The 22,417-nt window shown below is 42.0% G+C and overlaps 1 pseudogene; it reads right to left on the bottom strand.

Moving 5' to 3' along the window:
* The window catches only part of LOC127671145 (vomeronasal type-2 receptor 116-like), a 36,148-nt pseudogene extending 31,481 nt beyond the window's left edge, over positions 1-4,667 (bottom strand).
* Positions 4,668-22,417: the final 17,750 nt, after the last annotated feature.

The following is a 22,417-nucleotide window of genomic DNA, read 5'->3' as shown; positions in this document are numbered from 1 at the left end:
TACTATGATCAACCGGGTCTCATCTCTGAGATGAAGAAATGGTTAAATATATACAAATCTTTCAATGTAATCCACAGTATGAAAAACCTGAAAAAGTGCATAATCATGTCATTAAATGCTGAAACAGCATTTGAAAACATGGAGAAACCTTTAAAGATAAATAGTTTTCTACTGATCCGTGGTATAAGGGACATACACTTAAGAAAGCCAGTTTACACCAAGCCTAAATCCAAGAAAGCAATTCTTCAAACATCAGGAACAAGACAAAGCTGTCCACTATCTCCAGAACTATTTAATATAGTACTTGAAGTTGTAGATTGAACAATAAAACAGAAAAGGAGTTTATGGGAATTCAAATTGAAAAGGAAGCTATCAAAATATCACTATTCACAGATGATATGATAATATAAATAAGTGAGTCCAAAGTCACATATAATAAACTAACCAAATATTATCAATAACCATCTTATATGGAATGAATAAGGAGACCAAGGAAGAAATTGCTAGTGAACCACTCTATACAACAGCCACAAATTATATAAAAATCTTGTGGTAACAAACACCAAGCAAGTTAAAAACATGTATAATAAAAATGTTCAGTCATTGAAAATAAATTGAAGATGTCAGAAGACAGAAAGATCTCAAGAGCTGATGTAATAGTAGGATCAACATAATGAAAATGGCCTTCTAATCAAAAGAAATCTCCTGTTTCAACTTAATCATTATCAAAATTACAACAGAATACTTTTCAAAACTTAAAAGAATATGTAACTTCATACGTAGAAATAAAATCCTACAGTAGATAAAACAATTATATACAATAAAGAAAATCCCAAGGTATTACTTTCCCTGATATCAAACTGTACTACACAGCAATCGTAATAAAACCATCAAACAGGTTTATTAATAGAATTAAACGAAAAAACCCTTATTGCAATCCATACACTTATGGACAATTGATCTCAGATAAAAATCCAAAAATTATACAATTGTAAATAAGAAAGTATTTTCCATGAATTGTTGTGGTCTCACTAGATGGCAATGATTATAGAATGCAATTAGTTGCACATCCAGGTTTTGCACAAACCTAAATTCCAAATAGGTCAAAGATATTAACATTAGACCAGAAATACTGAATCTAATCCTAGAGAAATTAGGGCAAACCGTTGCATGCATTGAAGAGGAAAGACTTTCTGAACAGAACACCAATCATGCAGTTGCTGTACATTATCACAGCTAATAAAATGATAATAAAAAAGGTTTGGTAAGGCCAAGGAAAGACCAGTTGTTCAAAACAGCAGTCTTCAGAATGCAGAAAGATTTTCACCAATTCCACTTCTTGCAGATAGCTATTATCCAAAATATTTAGAGTACTCAAGAGACTAGAAAACAATAAATCAAATATTTCAATTAAAATGCAGTACAGATCTAAACAGAATTTTCAACAGAAAAATCTTAAGTGTCTGGGAAACATTTAAATAAATGTTCAAAATTCAACAGAAAAATGTAAATCAAAATGATTCCGTGATTTCATCTTACACATGTCTGCTTGGCTAAGATCAGAAACAAAAGTGACAGTTGACGCTGGTGAGGACCTCAAGGAAAGAATGTGCTTGCTCCTCCATTCATGGCAAACTTCTACAGTGACCTTGTCCATCAGCAACTCAATAGCCAGCCATACCTCTTCTGAGCATACATCAAAATATTCTACAGTTGTGCCCAAGGACATTTGCTCAACCCTGTTCTTTGCAACTTACTGCATAACAGCCAGAAACCAGAAGCAATCTAGATATCCCTCAGGCAAAGAATAGACAAAAATGTGTTAAGTTTATATACTGCCATAGTACACAACTCTTTAATAGAGCATCATGGAATTTGGAAGTAGATTTATCCAGAGCAAGCTTATCCAGACCCAGGAAGATGAACATGGCATGTTCTCACTGACCAGTGGATTAGTTCTGAGGTACAGATTTGGAGAGAGCAAGTAAGAAATAGGGATTAAGGGACAATGGAAGAATAGCCCCAATGTAACAAACATTAGTGTCATGAGTGTATAAAGAACTTGTTCTTAGCCAGGCGGTGGTTGCACACACATGTAATCCCAGCACTCTGGGAGACAGAGGCAGGCAGATTTCTGAGTTCGACGCCAGCCTGGTCTACTGAGTGAGTTCCAGGACAGCCAGGGCTATACAGAGAAGCCCTGTCTCCAAAAAAAAAAAAAAACAACAAACAAAAAACAAAAACAAAACAAAAAAAACAAAATAACTTGTTCTTTTGTTTATTACTATGTACTTTCACTTCCACAGTACTATTGTCATGTTATTTTGTTAATTTAAATCACCTTACACCAAAAATACTACGGTTTAATGATTAGGATGTTTTGGGTAATTTGAAATCCACCAAATATCCTTGTAACTGAAGGCATCACTAGCAATATTTTTGTTGAAAAAAGTTAGTTATTTAAACACCAGTATATAAAATGGATCAAACATGTAGACTTCATTTTATTGGGAAACACTTCAGCTTGGGGTTTTCATGCTTGCCTGCTGTTTATGATTCCAAAATATTTTTTTTGATTAAAAAAATACCTTCCACTAAACTATTGCAAATTGGATTAATAATAAAAAAATCAGAAAATGAGTTCAATTACACACACGTATATTGAAACTCCAGTGTTAAGGCTCATAATTCTAGCCACTCTAAAGTACATGATCATTGTGTTCATTGTGACCATGACACTTGCACTTGTGCACATAGAAACGGAAAGGGAAGAATATCAGAAAGATCCTTTTTCAAAATGACTGTGCACAGCATCACTCTATTATAAAAGATTTAATCAGAAGTATGAATGAAATTTAATAGATCTTACTCTATATTTACTTTATATGAATACTTTATATTCAGATACCCTTTCTTGTAGAAAACTAGATAATTTTAAATTACATTAAATAAGGCGAATATAAATATATTTAATATATTTATACTTTATACATATATTTATCATACATGAAAAAAGAAATCACTTCCCAAATTCTGTTGTCTTATTTCATATCCTGTTAAATCATCTGACAAGTCATTTTCCACTTGTTAGTATTTGATGAGCTGGTCTACTGCAAATGTGCTTTTGCAGTGAGATTGCTCCCACTACACTGTCTGGACAGACATGGGGCATAGTGCAAAGTGGTTCCTGACGTGGTGCAACTGCACAACAGTGTAAAACATTTATCAAGTGCATCCATGGTTCTTGCAAAGTTAAGAAAGATACATACCTGGGGCATTTAGAGAGCCACATGAAATATTCCAGCTGGTTGTGAACTTTTGGATTACTCTGATCATCTTTAATATTAAAATTTATTTCAAAATATGAAAAGATGTCTTCTTCACCTAATGATGTTTTATTTCTGAATCATTTCCCTTCTACACTGTCTTGACCTAACAATTTATCAACTTACCAATTTGCTAGCAAAGTGTTAGCAATGTTTCTACTTAGACTAAATCCACTTAGACATTCAGCAATTTTCCAGCAACTGACCAGAAGCAGGACATTCATTGCACAGTTTTCCTTCCCCAGGTTGAATTCAGAGTTGAGTGTGTACTTTGTTTCTCTATTTCAGTTCTTTAGTTTATATATACCCTGATAGAAATTTCAGCATGCTACAATATACACTTTATTTCCTTAAAAAATTATTGTACATTGCTATTTATGTCTGAGATTACCAAGAAAGCTGAAGCAGACTTTGTCTAGATCTGCTGTTCCTGCAGATATTAGACTGTCTAGGAAAGAGCCTTCAGTGACATAATCTCAGAATATTCCTGTATGAATAAATTCATGAAATCAAGTATTGCATAGTGGAAATTTATAAATTAAATAGGTTGTAATGGATAAAAATCTGAAATCATATGAATTAAAAATATTAGCTTTCAATACTCTGCAAAATGGTAAGGATAGAAAATAAAAGTGAAAAGAGATAAATTTCTAATTCTGCCATCACTGCATTCAAATCTGTGTCAGCTGACACAAACAACACTGATCACTCTAGAACCTGAGGAGGTATTACAATGTCACAGATTTCAAAGGTATTACCTGCTCTAATACAATCACAAATGAAACTCCGCGATTCTCTGAAGTGTTGTCTTAGGCTACTGCCAACATCCCTTGTAGTACAGGACTTGCATAATATGTGCTCACAGTCTGAGGAATTACAGACAGCATGGTGAAAGGTGATCAAACTGCAATGACCAAATATGAAACACAAAACTCTCTAATGACATATTTCTCTTCTCACTTGAGAGGACATAAGGAGTCATCAAGAAAAGAAATTTAAACAGAGGATCTTGGAAGGGAATATATGAAGGAAACCTCATGAGGAGAAATTTTTGGAATAAGGTTCAAATCCACACTTAAAGTAGGACAAACGAATATTTAAAAATGAGTTGATACAAATCACTTACCATAAATAATTAGATGTGCCCAAAGGTAATGTTTTCCAATCTATTTTTAAACTTGAAGCAGTGTCACCTATGAGAGGATAAAATGCACCAATGACCACAGACCCATCATGTTGCAGTACATGTTCTGATTCTGTTAGGCCAAAAGAGGCTGCAATGATCCAGATGGGTGTTCGCATCTGTAAAAACCAGAAGATAAAAAGCCAAGAGAAGAGCATATTAACAGATGTTTCTGCCAAGATCTAAGTCGTGGGATGGTACAACCTATGGTGTGTTACATATATATATATATATATATATGTATATAATTCATATTCATTGCCCTCTTAACAACTCATTCCTTTTTTTCTTTTTTTGACATGAGGGTATTAGAGAAATTCCCCCCATTTCTCCAAAGAACATATCATATGCTGTGGGGGTCTCTATGTTTCTTTCATGGAGTCACTCAACAAATGTATCATAAGCAGGGACTATTTTAAATCAATAAAACAATTTAAGGCAGAATAAATACATTGTTCTGTAGTGTAGACGTGCTTGCATTTTCCTGTTAGTTTGATTGCCATGAAGGTTGTACAACATAATAACTAAAAGAATGTATAGGCACGTGTAGGTGAATGATACAGGTAAGCAAAAACTTCTGTAAATTAAAAAAAACCCTAACCCACCCTCCCTCCCCCTGCATCTATGAGGATTCTCCCCCACTCACCACTCATTCCTGCCTCTATGCCCTACCATTCTCCTATACTGGGGCATCAAACCTTCATAGGACCAAGTTCCTCCCTTCCCACTGTTGCCAGATAATCCCATCCTCTGCTACCAATACAGCTGGAGCCATGGTCCCTCCATGTATATTCTTTGGTTGTTGGTTTAATTCCTCAGAGCTCTGGGGGGGGTCTGGTTTGTGGATATTGTTGTACTTCCGATGGGGTTGCAAACCTCATCATCTTATTCATCCTTCCCCTAACTCCTCCACTGGTGTCCCCATGTTCAGTCTGATGGTTGGCTGCAAGCATCCTTGCCTGTATCAGTAAGGGTCTGGCAGAGCCTCTCAGGAGAGAGCCTTATCAGGCTCCCATCAGCAAGTACTTGTTGGCATCAACAATAGAGAATGAGTTTGGTGGCTGCATATGTGATGGATTCCCTGGTGGGGCAGTCTATGGATGGCCTCTCCTTCAGTCTCTGTACGATTCTTTGTCCCTGTATTTCCTTTAGACAGGAGTAATTGTACATTAAAATTTTAAGAAGGGTGAGTGACCCCATCCCTCAACCAGGGGCTCTGCCTAACCTCTGGATATGGTCTCTATAGTTTCTCTCTCCATATTTTGTTAGATATTTCAGCTAAAGTCATCCCCATTGGGTCCTGGGAGCCTCTTGCTTTCCTTGCTCTGGGACTTCCTGTTGGCTACCCCCAGTTCCCATCTGCCATTGGTACAGACCTCCGTTCAATTTCCTGACCCTCTTTACACATCCCCAGTCTCCTCCAACACCTGATCCTGCTCCATCTTTTTTTCTCTCCCTCCTCTCTTCCTTCAAAGTCCCTCCCACCCTCTACCTCTTGTGATTATTTTGTTCTCTTTTCTAAATAGAAGTGAAGCATCCACAGATTGATATTCCTTCTTCATGACTTTCCTGTTATCTGTAAGGCAAAGGACACAGTGAATAGGACAAAGCAACAACCTTCAGAATGGGACAAGATCTTTACCAACCCTACATCTGATAAAAGGATAATATGTGCCACTGCTGCCTGTCATTTCTACTGGGGCAGACTCTTTCCAGGTCTGCCATAGTGAAAACACCATTTTCTGATACATTCTAGAGAATCAGCTGCACTCAGAGCATTTGAGAACCAGAAGCACTCAGGGACTTTGGGTCTGCTATAGTGAAGACAACGTCTCCTGATACATCATAAAGAGCCCACTGCACTCAGGGCACTTGGTCCCTCTGCAGGAGTGTGGAGTGGCCTGGGAGCATGGTGATGATCCTGGACCACAGAGCTACATACACAAACACCACCACAGGAGAGCTCGTCTCCCAAGAGTGCCTACATACCAGTGTGCACAGAGAGAACAGGAATCCCAGGAGTACAGATACACAGGCTTGCAGGACAGAGAAGCCACAGTCAGAGACAGCAAGACCAGCTAACACCAGAGATAACCAGATGGCAAAAGGCAAACACAAGAACATTACCAACAGAAACCAAGGCAACATGGCACCATCCAAATCTAGATCTCCCATAACAGCCAATCCTGGATACACCTAACACAACACAAAGGCAAGATCTAGATTGAAAATCACATCTCATGATGCTGACAGAGGACTTCAAGAAGGACATAAATAATTCCCTTAAAGAAATACAGGAGAACATGAGTCAACAAGAAGCCCTTAAAAAACGAAACACAAAAATCCCTTAAAGAAATGCAAGCAAACATGGGTCAACAGGTAGAAGCCCTTAAAGAGGAATCACAAAAACTCCTTAAAGAATTATAGGAAAACACAAACAAGCGAAGGAACTGAACAAAACCATCCAGAGTCTAAATATGGAAGTAGAAACAACAAAGAAATCACAGAGGGGGACAACTCTGGAGATAGAAAACATTGTAAAGAAATCAGGAGTCATAGATGCAAACATCAGCAACAGAATACAGGAGAAAGAAGAATCTCAGGGGCTGAAAATACCAGAGAAAGCATGGACTCAACAATCAGAGAAAATGCAAAATACAAAAAGTTTGTAACTCAAATCATGCAGGAAATCCAGGACAGAATGAGATTATATACCTAAGCATTATAGGTATAGTAGATAGAAAAATTTACAACTTAAAGTGACAGTAAATATCTTCAACAAAAATTATAGAAGAAAACTTCCCTAACCTAAAGAGAGAGATGCCCATGAACATACACGAAGCCTACAGAACTCCAAATAGACTGGACCAAAACAGAAACCCCTCCCATCACATAATTTAAACACCAAATGCACAAAACAAAGAAAAAATATTAAAAGCAGTATGGGGAAAAGGTCAAGAAACATATAAAAGCAGACCTATCAGAATTACACCAGACTTCTCACCAGACACTGTGAAAGCTAGAAGATCCTGGGTAGATGTCACAAATCCTAAGAGAACATGAATGTCACTCCAGGCTACTATACCCAGCAAAACTCTCAATTACCATAGTCAAAGAAAACAAGACATTCCATGACAAAACCAAATTTACACAATATCTTTCCATAAACCCAGCTCTACAAAGGATAATGAGTAGAAAATACCAACAAAGGAGGGAAACTACACCCTAGAAAAAAGAAAGCAAGAAAGTAATCTTCTTTCAACAAACCCAAAAGAAGATAGCCACACAATCAGTATTCCACTTTTAACAATGTAAATAACAGAAAGTAGCAATCACTTTTCCTTAATATCTCTTAACATCAATGGTCTCAATTCCCCAATAAAAAGCCATAGACTAACAGACTGGATATGTTAACAGGACCCAACAATTTTCTTCATACGAGAAACCCACCTCAGTAACAAAGGCAGTCACTACCGCACAGTCAAAAGTTGGAAAACAATTTTCCAAGCAAATGGTCCCAAGAAACAAGCTGGAGTGACCATTCTTATATCAAATAAAATCAACTTTCAACCAAAAGTTGTCAAAAAAAGATAAGGAGGGACACTTCATAGTGGTCAAAGAAAAATCTACCAAGATGAACTCTCAGTTGTGAACATCTATGCTCCAAATGCAGGGATACCCACATTAATAAAAGAAACTTTATTAAAGCTCAAAGCATACATTGCACCCCACACAATAACAGTGGGAGACTTCAACACCCCACACTCAGCAATGGACAAATCATGGAAACACAAGCTAAACAGAGAAACAGTAAAACTAACTGAAGTTATGGACTAAATGGATCTAACAGATATTAATAGAACATTCCACCCTAAACAAAAAGAATATACTTTCTTCTCAGCACCTCATGGTACCTTCTCCAAAATTGACCGTATAATTAATTGATCTCAAAAGAGGTCTCAACAGATACAGGAATATTGAAATAATTCCATGCACCCTATCAGATCACTACGGCCTAAGGCTGGACTTTAGTTCAAACAAAAACAGCAGAAAATATACATAATCAGGGACGCTGAACAATATTCTACTCAATGATAGCTTGCTCAAGGGAGAAATAAAGAAAGAAATTAAAGACTTTATAGAAATTAATGAACATGAGGACACATCATCATGCCAAAACTTATGGGATACAATGAAAGCAGTGCTAAGAGGAAAACTCAGAGCTCTAAGTGTCTCCAAAAAAAAAAAATGGAGCTTACGCTAGCAGCTTGACAACACACCTTAAAGTTATAGAACAAAAGAAAGGAAATACACCCAAGAGGAGTAAACTTCAGGAAATAACCAAACTCAGGACTGAAATCAACCAAATAGAAACAAAAAGAACTATACAAAGAATCAACGAAACCAGGAGGTGGTTCTTTGAGAAAATCAACCAGAGAGATAAACCCTTAGCCAGACTAACCAGAGGGCACAGAGGCTCTCCACAAATTAATAAAATCAGAAATGTAAAGGGAGATATAACAATAGAAACTAGCCAGGCGGTAGTGTCACATGCCTTTAATTCCCAGCACTTGGGAGGCAGAGGCAGGAAGATTCCAGAGTTCAAAGCCAGCCTAGTCTACAGAGTGAGTTCCAGGACAGCCAGGGATATACAGAGAAACCCTGTCTCATGGAAAAAAAATAGAAACTGTGGAAATTAAGAAATCACCAGATACTACTACAAGAGCTAATACTCAACAAAATTGGAAAATCTGTACAAAATGGACAATTTTCTAGACACATACCAGGTGACAGCATTAAAACGGGATCAGATAAACCATCTAAATAGCATCTAAATAGTTTCATTAATCCTGTTGAAATAGAAGCAGTTGTTAAGAGTCTCCCAAGCAAAAAAAAAAAAAAAAAAAAAAAAAAAGCCCAGAACCAGATGGGTTTAGTGGGGAATTCTATCAGATCGTCAAAGAAGAGTTAATACCAATACTCTTCAAACTATTCCACAAAATAAAAACACAAGGAACACCAGCCAATTCATTCTATGAAGCCACAATAATACTTATACCTAAACCAAACAAAGACCAAACAAGGAAAGAAAAGTTAAGACCAATTTCCTTTATGAACATTGATGCAAAAATACTCAACAAAACTCTGGCCAGCCGAATCAAAGAATGCATCAAAACAATAATTCACCATCATCAAGTAGGCTTTATCTCAGGGATGCAGGGATGGTACAATATATGGAAATCCGTCAATGTAAGCCACTACAAAAACAAAATTAAAAAAAACCCACATGGTCATTTTATTAGATGCTGAAATCACTTTTGCCAAAATTCAGCATCCCTTCATGATAAAAAACTTAGAGAGATCAGGAATTCAAGGCCCATACCCAAATATAGTGAAAGCAATTTACTGTAAAGCAGTAGCCACTACCTTATTAGGACTACACATTATAAATCCACCTGTGACAAGAGCTCTCTACCCCCAAACTGTAGTAGGCAAATTTGGCATAAGGCTGAATTTGTCCTGAATTGCCTTGTTCATCTTTCCAGGTTAGAAGCTTAGTGCTTTGCTTTGGGTTATTGACATAACCAATCCCTCAGAGGTGAGTGAGCGTATCTGACAAGGGCCAAGTTGAAGCCCAGTCTTGTCCTCTAATAATTGTCACTTCAGCTCCAGCATCTATTAATACTTCAAAGTTTTTTCCATCAATTGTTAATTTAAGGTTAGATCTCTTACTAGTAATAGATTGAACCCAGTACACAACAGAGGAACCAAAGCCACTCTGTCCTCTCTTACTGGAATCTGGAAGGTAGTTAGTTGATACAAAGGAACTAAGTTGAGCAATTCTTTGGTTAGCAGGTATAATTATAATACCATGAAGGGAAGCAGCTACAATTTTAATTTCTCCCTCATAATCATTGTCTATGACACCTGGATAACTCTGCAGTTCTTTTACAATAGTACTGCTTCGTCCTAGAAGCAATCCACAAGTTTCTGCAGGCAAAGATCCAAAAACTCCTGTAGGCAGGGTCTGAACTCCCATTTCTGGGGTTAATACAACATGGGAGGTGGAATAGATATCCAATCCTGAGCTGCCTTGTGTTGCCCTGAAAATTCAAAAACAGATGTCCCTGGCCTGGCAGCGGCTTAATGGCCCCACAAAATGCTTGCTGTGGGCATCTGGGAGGAGGCTGGCCCCTCTGCCTGAGGCTGGGCCCTCTTCCTGTGGCTAGCCCCTCTGCCTGGTTCCCGACATGGGAAAGCCCTGAATATATCTTAGATTTACAGTCCCTGGCCCAGTGATTACCTTTCCTGCATCTAGGACAAACTCCTGGAGATAATTTGATTGCCCACTTACAGAGCCTCTGTTCCTAGGGTTCTTCTAAAATGACCCAAACCTCCACATTTAAAACATTTAAAACACATTTAAAACACATTTTATTCTCTGTCTCTGTGAGAGTATTGCTTGCCTGGTGGTTCCTTGCAAAGCTGTAGCCATAGCTAGACTTTGATTGTATGAAGGCCCAATCTCTGCACAAAGGCAAATATACCCAGCTAAGTCTATCCGTCCCTTGTAAGGTCTAATGGTGGTGTGACAAGCTGCATTAGCATTCTCATAAGCCAACTGTGTGACAAAGATTCTGCTTGAGAAATTCCAAAAATTCTACCTGATTTCAGTAGCCTATCCACAAAATCCTGAAAAAAGTTCATCAGGTGCCTGACTAATGCTTGCTAAACTTCCACTGAGATCCCCTTTAGTCGATAATTGATTCCACGAATGGTGAGTGGTGGGCAGCCATTGCAACCTGTGCATACACTCCAACAGGGAACCCAATCTGATTAGCATTGCCTCCATATTGACCTCCTCCTAGTAGCATGTTAGTGTCCCAATCTGAATTACCTGATTCATCCCAGCAGTTCTCTTACTAGCTTCACACCATTCGGAATTCCAAAGCAAGATATCTCCTCCTAACAAAGTAGGCTTACATAAAATCTTCCAATCTTGTGGGGTTAAGCTTGACTGCATCACAGTATTCAATAAAGCTTGTGGAAAAGGAGCTATGGCTATGCTGTGCCACAGCTGTCTTTAATTCCTTTATCACTTTGAACTCCAAGGTCTGATATTGTCTAACTATATTCTGCTGGCCTATGATCTCAACGACAAAGTTAGATGTGTCCTGCCTTTCCCTGTGAGCCTGACTTACAGCTCTTTCTAGGGGCGTTTGGTGTGTCTCAGGATCACTGCTCCTTCCTGCACTTGACACCTTCTGCAACTTAATTTCAAACTCCAATTTATGTAATTGCATTTCCATATTGGTATCATCTCCTACAGTAGAGGCCACAGGCAGAGCAGAAGGTGTACTAGGAGGCCAATCCTCACCATAATATTAGGCAACTCCTTCGTCTGAATGAGCTTCCTCCTCTAATGTTAGCTCATCAGTAGTGTCTCTAGAGCTTTCTAAGTTAGGGTTGAGAAGACTCTTTTCTGAGGAAGTCCTCTCTGTCAGGCTTCCTTCTTGGGATTCCTCAAGTGTGATATCTGGTGCCTGTGAGATCTCTTCATCAGTAGCATCTTTTATAAGCATCTGGAGGCAGAGGGTAGTATTATCTGCCTCGGTGGCTCTTAGTGATTTTCCATTTTTTTTCCCAGGTTCTCTTATATAAAGTTCTTTTTTTCTCGGAACCATGGGCAACAAGAATCTATCTGATGTAAAAAACCTTCTAACCATTGTTTTTCAAACCCTACTCTTTCTCCTGAAGCAGCTCTTGAAGGCTGCGGACAAATGCCTGTTTTGAAGTTCCTATCCCATTTCCCACTGTCACCTCCTAAGCAAGCTTAGTGTTGGGTCTACGCTGTCCCACTTAGCCTGTATCCTTCTGCACCGACAACAACAGCTTCAAAAAGATGAAATTTTAGACTAGTGTTAGTATTTAGCTCCTGTATTTGCTCCCCATGTAGGGTACTGTCTTTTTCTATTTTCTGCAAAGCTTTGCCGAGACAGGGTCACCTCAGGAGACCTTCCTGTGCCTGGACACTTGTCGGTCGCCAATCTGTAATTGCCCACAGTTACATGGAATAGGTTCCCTAGAAGGGAAGCTGGGGATGCATGGAAAGGTGGGAGAAAGAGATGGAGACCAAGACAACAGCACCTGCTCAAAGCCTCAAGGTTTAATGGAGGACTCAGAATTTTAAGGTTTCAGGCAAGACTCTTGCCCCAAATTCCAGGGTGTGTTCTGGGGAACTGGTCTGGCTGTTCACTTGGCATTGGCTCCACTGCTCAGGCAGCTGGGTGGGTCACCTGCTTAATTCAGGAATTTGTAAATCTGGAGGAAGAAAGAACTTCACCTTGGTCTGAGTGTTCCACCCTAGGTGGAGAGGATTATGGCTAACACAGGAATTTCTGCTCAGAGACTGGGAGAAGAACTTCATCTTGGTCAATGTCAAGTTCCTGCCAGGTGGCATGGCACCCCAGTAAGGCTCTCTACACTGGATGTTTTCAGTCAGGAGCTTTTTGTATTTTGAGTTTCTTTGACTGTTGTGTCAATGTTTTCTATCTTCGATTCTCTCTTCTTTCTCTTGTATTCTGTTGGTGATGCTTGCATCTATTATTCCTGATTTCTTTCCTTGGTTTTCTATCTCCAGTGTTATCTCTCTTTGTGATTTTTTAAATTTTCAATTTCCATTTTTAGATCCTGGATGGTTTTGTTCAGTTCCTTCACCTGTTTGAGTGTGTTTTTCTGTAATTATTTGGGGGCTTCTATCTGTTTACCTGTTTTCCCCTGTATTTCTATAAAGGAAGTTACTAATGTTATTCTTAAAGTCTTCTATCAGCATCATGAGATGTGATTTTAAATCCAGCGCTTGCTTTTCCAGTGTGTTGGGGTATCCAGGATTGCTATGGCGGGAGAACTGTTTTCTGATGTTGCCAAGTAGTGTTGGTTTCTGTTGCTTATGGTCTTGCCGCTTGCCTTTGCCATCTGGTTATCTCTGGTGTTCATTGTTCTTCCTTTCTTTGGCTGGAGCTTGTCCCTCCTGTGGACCTGTAAGCCTGTGTCAGCACTCTTAGGAGACCAACTCTCTTCTGACAGGATCTGTATGCAGATGGCTGTGGAGCCTCTCAGCTCCATGGTGCAGAAGGTAACTGGACTGCTCCTGTCCCAGCTGCTCCACTGGATGCTGTGTGCATTCTTAACCTTTTCCCTCCAGACAGTTATTGGAGACAAAGTGTGGATCTCACCTCCACTCCCAGAATTGAAGGCTCTGCTGGGAGATCCCACTCTCCTGGTGGGGAGTGCACAGAGAGAAGTGGAGCTGCCGGGCTCCCTGGTGCAAATGGTGACAGGAGGGCTCCTGTCCCAGCTGCTCCACTGATCATATGATGGTGAATATTTCTTTAGGTGCTTCTTGGCCATTTGATATCCCTCAGTTGAAATTTATTTGTTTACCTCTGTACACTGCTTTTACTAGGGCTACATGTTTCTCTGGAGTCTAACTTTTTGAGTTGTTTGTACTTATTGGATATTAGCCCTGTGTTGTATGGAGGGTTGGTAAAGATCTTTTCCCAATCTGTTGACAGCAGTTTCGCCCTCTTGATAGTGTCCTTTGCCTTGCAGAAGCTGTGCAATTATATGAGGTCCCATTTGTCAATTATTGATTTTAGAGCACAAGTCATTGGTGTTCTGTTCAGGAAATTTTCCACTGTGCCCATGTGCTCAAGGCTCTTTCCCACTTTCTCTTCTATTGGTTTCAGTGTATCTGGTTTTATGTGGAGGTCCTTGATCCACTTGGACTTGAGCTTTGTATGAGAAGATAAGAGTGGATCCATTTGCATTCTTCTACATGCTGATCTCCAGTTGAACCAGCACCACTTGTTGAAAATGTTCTTTTCCACTGGGTGGTTTAAGCTCCTCTGTCACAGATCAAGTGACCATAGGTGTGTGGGTTCATTTCTGTGTCTTCAGTTCTAATCCACTGATCTACCTGCCTGTCTTTGTTCCACTACCATGTGGTTTTTATGACTATTGCTCTGTAACACAGCCTGGAGTCAGGGATGGTGATGATTCCCACAGAAGTTATTTTATTGTTCAGAACAGTTTTTGCTATCTTAAGCTTTGGTTATTCTAACTAAATTTGCGTATTGCCCTTTCGAACTCTATGAAGAACTGAGTTGCAATTTTGATGGGTTTGCTTTTTATCGGTAGATGGCTTTTGGAAAGATGGCCATTTTTACTATATCAGTCCTGCCAATCAATGAGGATGGGAGATCTTTCCATCTTCTGAAATCATCTTCAATTTCTTTCTTCAGGAATTTGAAGTTCTTGTTATACAGATCTTTCACTTGCTTGGTTAGAGTCATAAGGTTTTTATATTATTTTTGACTGTTGTGAAGCATGTTGTTTCCCTAATTTTTTCTCAGCCTGTTTATCCTTTGAGTAGAGAAAGGCTACTGATTTTTTTTGACTTAATTTTATATTCAGCCACTTGCTGAACTTATATTTCAACTGTAGGAGCTCTCTGTTGGAACTTTTGGTGTCACTTAAATATACTGTCATATCATCTGCAAATAGTGATATTTTGACTTCTTCCTTTCCAATTTGTATCTCTTTGACCTCCTTTTGTTGTCTAATTGCTCTGCCTAGGATTTCGAGTAATATATTGAATAGGTAAGGAGAGAGTAGACAGCCTTGTCTAGTCCCTGATTTTAGTGGGATTGCTTCAAGTTTCTCTTTATTTAGTTTGAGGTTGGATACTGATTTGCTCTGCATTGCTTTTACTATATTTATGTATGGGCCTTGAATTCCTGACTTTTCAAAGACATTTACAATGAAGGGGTGCTAGATTTTGTCAAATGATTTTTCAGCATCTAATGAAATAAATGGTCATGTGATTTTTCTCTTTGAGTTTTTTTCCTATAATGAGTTATTGTGTTGGTGAACATTTTATATATTGACCCATCCCTGCATTCCTGGATGAAGCCTACTTGATCATGGTGAATAATTGTTTTGATGTGTTCTTTAATTTTTTAGAATTTTATTGCTTTAGTATTTTGCTTCAATATTCATAAGGAAAATTAGTCTGAAATTTTCCTTCTATGTTGGGTCTTTGTGTGGCTTAGGTATAAGTATAATTGTGGCTTCTTAAAATAACTTGGATAATGTTCCTTCTGTTTCTATTTTGTGGAATACTTTGAAGAATATTGGTATAAAAACATCTGGTCTTGTGCTTTTTTTGTTGGGAGACTTTTAATGGATGCTTCTATTTCTTTAGGGCTTATGGGAATATTTAAATAGTTTGTCTGATCGTGATTTAATTTTGGTACCTGGTATCTGTCTAGAAAATTGTCCATTTCATCCAGATTTTCTCGTATTGTTGAGTATAGGGTTCTGTAGTAAGATTTAATAATATTTTTGCATTTCCTCAGTTTCCATCCTTATATCTCCCTTTGATTTTCTCAAAGAACCAACCCCTAGTTTTGTTGGTTTCCATGTAGTTCTTTTTGTTTCTACTTGGTTAATCTCAGTTCTAACTTTGATTATTTCCTGCCGGGTACTCCTCTTGGATGTATTTTCTTCTTTTTGTTCTAGAGCTTTCAGGTGTGCTGTTTAGCTGATAGTGTATGAACTCTCCATTTTTTTCTTTCTTTGGGGGACAGGGAAATGACTCATAGCTATGGGTTTTCCTCCAAGCGCTGTTTTCATTGTGGATATTAGCCAGAAAATACAGGACACTGATGCTGTACTCCACAGACCCAAGGAATTTAAGCAAGAAGGAAGGTTCAAGTGAGGATGCTTGAATCTCACTTAGAACAGGGAATAAAACAGTCATAGGAGATAGATGGAGGGAGGGAACTGGGTGAGAGAGAGGATAGGGAGGTCAATGAGGTGATATCGGGTTCAGGATCAGGTGGGAGATAGAAGGGCCCAGAAGACCAGGAGAATAAACAGAAATCTGCAACTTGCAGGGTTGGGGGCTGGAGGCATCACAAGAACGTGGCAAACACCTGGGATGGGGGAGGCCCCAGGAAATCAGTGGGGACGACCTTAGCTGACACTCACAGCAGTGGAGATATGAAGCCTGAAAAGGCCACATCCAGTAGCCAGACAGGAACCCCAGTGAAGTGATAGGGACACCAACCCACCCACAAAACTTCTGACCCAAAATTTATCCTGTCTACAAGAAATGGAGGAGTAAAGATGGAGCAGAGGCTAAGGGATTGGCCAACCAATAACTAGCCCAACTTGAGACACATCCCGTGGGCAAGCACCAGTCCATGACACTATGATGATACTCTGTTATGATTCCAAACAGGAGCCAAGCATAACTGTCCTCTGAAAGGGTCCACTCAGAAGCTGACTGAACCATCCAAACATGGGATGGAAGTGGGGGACTTTTATTAGTCAGGGTTCTCTAGAGTCACAGAACTTATGGAATGTCTCTCTATATTGAGGGAATTTATTGTGATGACTTACTATTTGTAATCCAACTAATCCAACAATGGTCAGCTGTGGATGGGAAGTCCAAATATCTAGTAGTTGCTCAGTTCCCACGTGGCTGGTTGTTTCAGCTGATCTTCTGTAGAAGTAGGTTCCAACAGATGTGCTGGCAAGTAAGTGCAATTGGGCAAAGAAGAGAGAATCTTCCTCCTTCAATGTCCTTATGTAGATCTCCAGCAGAAGGTGTGGCCCAGATTAAAGGAGTATGCCACCACACCTGGATCTGGAACTTGCTTTGTCCTAGGCTGACCTGGAACTCAGAGATCTCCTTGCCTCAGTCCCCTGGGATTAAAGGCGTGTACCACCTTGCCTGGGCCTAACTTTTCATGGCCACTATGCCTCAAGATCTCCATGCCAAGATCCAAATCAGAAGCTTGTATCTTCCATCCTCAAGATCTGGATCACAAGTATGCCCCTCAATTCTGAATTGTAGTTCATTCCACATGTAGTCAAGCTGACAACCAGGATCAGCCATTACAAGAATCTTATGGAAGAGTTGGGGGAAGGATTGAGGGCCTGGAAGGGGATAGGAACTCACAGGAAAACCAACAGGGTCAACTAACCTGGACCCCTGTGGGCTCTCAGAGACTGAATCACCAACCAAAGATGATTGAATGGGCTGGACCTAGGCCTCCACATGCAATGTAGCAAATGTGTAATTAGGTCTTCATGTGGGTCTTCCAACAGGTGGAGTGGTGTGTGTCCCTAAAACTGTGAAATATGTTTCCCTAACTTGGTTACCTTGTCTGGTCTCAGTGACAGAGGATATGTGTAATCCTGCAAAGACTTGATGCACAAGGGTGGGGGATACCCGAGGGAGGTCCTCTAAGAGGAGAAGGAGGTGGGTGACAGGGGGGAAGACCTGTCTTTTTGAGTGAGGGGAAGACCAAGAGGGAGGGCATCAACCAGGTGAATGAATGAATAAATAAGAGTGAATAAATAAATAAATAAATAAAATGTTTTTCTTTTATTTTAAGTGTATGGGGTTTGGGAGGGGGTGGTATAGGCACACATGTTCAGTGCCCAGTGCCCAGTAGTCAGAAGAAGGTATCAGATACCTCTGATGATGAAGCTAACAGGCAGTCATGAGTTACCATGCACACTAGCCACTGGGCCATCTCTCCAACCACAAAATTATTCCATTGCTACAGCATGACTGTAATTTTGATATCATTATGAAACATCATGTAAATATCTGATTTGCAAGATGTCTGGGACGTGACCCCTGCGGGTGTTGTGCCCCCCCCCATGTTGAGAACCACTGTTTTAGGGACTTGACATGACATGTGAAATCCACAATGTGAGGTCGACTACTTGGTGAGGTTCCAGGCCAATTAGAGACCTTGTTTTATTAAAAGAAGAAAAAAGAAGAAGAAGAAGAAGAAGAAGAAGAAGAAGAAGAAGAAGAAGAAGAAGAAGAAGAAGAAGAAGAAGAAAAGGAAGGAAGGAAGGAAGGAAGGAAGGAAGGAAGGAAGGAAGGAAGGAAGGAAGAAAAGAAGAAAGAAAGAAAGAAAGAAAGAAAGAAAGAAAGAAAGAAAGAAAGAAAGAAAGAAAGAAAGAAAGAAAGAAAAAGAAAGAAAGAAAACATCTAAGAATGGACACTTGAGGTTGCCCTCTGACTTCCACATGCAAACACACACACACACACACACCAACATGCGCAGGCACACGGGAGAATCACTGTTGCACAAGCTGGTCTCACACTCTCCATTCTACTATCTCAGCCATCCAGTGCCAAAGTCACAGGCACGTGTCCCACACCCACAGTCTCTGTGCCTGCTAAACAGAGCCAGCACCGGGCAGTGAGGCATAGAGGCAGGCATGGGTGCCCAGGAGAGGCTCAGCTCAGCTGCAGTCAGGCCAAACAGAGGATCTGTACAAGCAGAGCCATGCTGTGCTCAGGATGTGAGCCCGCCTTTTCACTGGGAACTTCTGCCTCTAACAGAACAGCTGGGACCTGTAGGACCTACAGTGCAGAGCATTGGCTGGAGGATGCTGGCACGCAGTCACTTAACAGGGAGGATCCCCGTGAAAATGCAGGCTGTCAAAGGCTGAACACCAGCTACCAAGGGCAGAGGCATCCTGCGTGCTCTCTGAGTTGAGCTGAATTTCTTGGGCCTCCTGGATTTTAGTGTCTGCCAGTGGCATACAGAGGATCCTGACCCAGCCTCTAAGGAGAGGAAGGAAATGGAGGGGGGGGGTCGGTGCTTTTGACTGTCCCCCCCAAGCTCCCAGACCCAAAGACCTGAAGGACATAAGGAGCCCGCCCAGTCCCAGAGAAACACACACCTTGTCCTGGGATACAGAAAGACCTGCACCCCTCCTGCTGCCCCTGGGAGACCGGCCAGGCACCCTGGGAGCACGATCAGACACCTCACCAGCACTAATCATGAAGGGTCTCTGTTTTCTATGTTGGACCTAGGATAAGTATCCACCACGCACAGAGGAAGGCCACAGTGGCTATGAGATCTCTGTCTTGGCCTATATACAAGACACCCAGGACAGGTCTCTGTCCCCCAAGTCTCTGCTAAGACTGGCAGGTCCTGCACAATGATGCACTGAGAGGTTAGGTAAGCACAGGAGGACCTTCTGCCTCACCAGGAGAGCTTGAAAAGCAACAGGCACAGCAGAAACATTTGGTACAAAGTTTATAACACACCCTCCCATGAGACAGTAACTTAAAGTGTTTTGAAACAATCAGGAAGGGCAGATCCAGGAGGACCTACTTCCAATGCCTGGCTACACATTTGGTCCACATGGTCAGAGTGGGGGCAGGACAGCACATCAAGCCTGAGGGAGGAGCTTGGAGGCCCCGAGCAGTAATCTTCCACAGGCTTGATTAAAGGTTTCAGACCAAAAGCAACGTGTGACCTTCCAGGCAGTCCAAGGGTTGGCAGCCATCTTCCCAAGGCCACCTGCCCACGCAGAATAACAAGGTGTTCATCACCTGCAGGGCCGTCAAGGAGGGTGCTGACTTCGAGAACAGTCTCGGGCCAACCATTCCCGGGGCCAAGCTGGGATGGCCCTCCTCGAAAACCCATTGGTGACCAGAGAAGCCCTCCGAGCAGGACCACATCTTTTGAGGCCATTCGATAGTCAAGGAATGCTGGGGATGGGCCCTGCCCACACTCAGGGCCAGACAGGCACCCAAGACCCTGGTCCACAGTCACCAGCCAGGACCCCGGGACAGCTCCAAAGCCAGGAGTGCCTGATTAGGGGCATAGGGCCAACACATGACTGGCCCATGGGTGACTTTCGAGCTTCCATAGCAGCTAGGGTCGGACCCCAAGGGTCAGCGTCAGTGACAGACTGGGCTTGCGCTCTGGCTCTTCACCCTCCTGGCAGGGCTGGGGTGGCCGTGATTTGAAGAAATATGAAACATAGCGGACCTGGGGAGGGGGAAAAGCAGTGAGTAGGACTGGAAGAAAATGAACGTCTTCTGGGGTCCATGAAGGAGAAGCTGAGGGGGTGTAGTTATGTGGATGGGTGGGGCCAGCAGTGAGGGGCTGTTTGATGCTAATTCCACTCCTCAGAGGGACTGCAGATGAGGAGTTGCCTTGGAAACCTTCTCCCCACCTTAACTTTTCAAATGAAGGCTTGAGCCAATGATTGGGCAGGAGGAAGGGGGAGGAGCTGAGAGTCGAGGGGAGGAGCCAAGGGGGATAAATAGGAGGGGAGGGGCTACGGGGGATAAATAGGAGGGGAGCGGCTACTGGGATCGCCAGCTAGGCTGTAGAAAGAAGCTCAGGCCTGGAGAAACTGCAAGTTACATGGACTAATATAGATGGGAATAGAGTAGTGTGGAGGGAGATCTGCCCAATCTAGACTTGTAGCTTGTTTTGTTAAGCGATTGAGATTTCTTTTACCGGGAATTGTGTTGGAAACAAAAGTAGCAACAAGGGGCAAGCTCTTGGAGACAGAACAGCAGGCTGAGGTCGCAGGGCATCGGAGGCGGGGAGCGGATCCTGTAGGTCAGGCAAGCAGCACTCACCGTGAGGCAGGCCACCAGGGCTCCCTGCAGGAGGCCGACGAGGACATCACTCCAGTGGTGCTTGTGGTCAGACAATCGGGTATAGCCCACATAGAAGGCAAAAGCCACCAAGAAGAACTGAACGGTGGGCCTCAGCAGCAGGGCCCACTTCCAGCAGAGCCGGGCCTGCATGTACAGCTATCAGGACATCAGCCTGCTGTCAGCTGGGCCCACGAGTGTCCACAGCCTGCCCAGCCCAGGGCGAGAGTCGCTAGGCCTCCCACCCTTAGTGCCTCCTCCACATACCCCATTGTGCAGAAGGGTAGACCAAGGCCCAGGGAAGGATTGGCCCCATAAGGTCCCCCGGGAAGGAGATGGGTACTCACTGCCAGGAACGACATGCAATACATGCCAAAGGAGGAGTGGCCAGAGTAGAAGGACAGCCTGGGAGAAAGGACAGTCGCTCAGGTCAGGGAGACCCAGAGGCAGAGCCGCAAGCTCCTTGGGGAGCTGGCAGCCACAGAGGAGTGCAACTCGAAACTCAGGCAAACAGGGCCAGAGTGGTCGCTCAGCAGTTAAGAGCCCTGACTGCTTCTGCAGAGGACCCAAGTTCAGTTCCTGGCGCCCACATCCTACTCTTCACAACTACCTATAACTCCGACTCCAGGAAATCTGATGCCTTTGGTCTCTGAGGGTACCTGTAGTCATGCACACACACATACACACACACACACACACACACACACACACACACTTTTGGGGGCGGGGTTTCAAGACAGGGTTTCTCTGTGTAGCCCTGGCTGTCCTGGGAGTCACTCTGTAGACCAGGCTGGCTTCGAACTCAGAAATCCACCTGCCTCTGCCCCCCAAGCGCTGGGATTAAAGGCGTGCGCCACCACTGCCAAGCTTTAGGACTTATTTTTATTGTGTGTGTATGGGTGTTTTGACATGCATGCAATGCCTGCAGAAGCCAGAAGGAGGCATCAGATCCCCTGGACCTGAAGTTGCAAACTGTTGTGTGTGGACTACCTTGTGGGTTTTCAGAATCTAATACAGATCCCCTGGAATAAAAATAAAAATTTAACCTGAGGGGAACTGGAGAGGTGGTGTAACTGTTAAGAGCACTGGCTGCTCTTCCAAAGGACCTCAGTTCAATTTCCAGCACTCACACGGTGGCTCACAACCATCTGTAACTCCGGTTCTCAATTCTGGCCTCCAGGATTACCGTCCATGCATGTGGTATACAGAAATATGCAGGCGAACCACCCATACATATAAAATAAAACTAAAATTGAGAAACAAAATTTAACCTGAAGGAAGGCTTGCACACGTGACCCTCCCTCAGGAGGCCCTGGAGCAACTGTCTCCCCTCCTGACCCTCAGTTCACCAACTCCAACCCCTGCCTGCTCCTGGAGCAGCCACAGCCAGCAGGAGCACACGGTCAG

This window comes from Apodemus sylvaticus, chromosome 20 (genome assembly GCF_947179515.1).
Source record: "Apodemus sylvaticus chromosome 20, mApoSyl1.1, whole genome shotgun sequence".
Taxonomy (NCBI): domain Eukaryota; kingdom Metazoa; phylum Chordata; class Mammalia; order Rodentia; family Muridae; genus Apodemus; species Apodemus sylvaticus.
The sequence above is the reverse complement of the archived record's forward strand: the minus strand, read 5'-3'. Positions and strand labels throughout refer to the sequence as shown.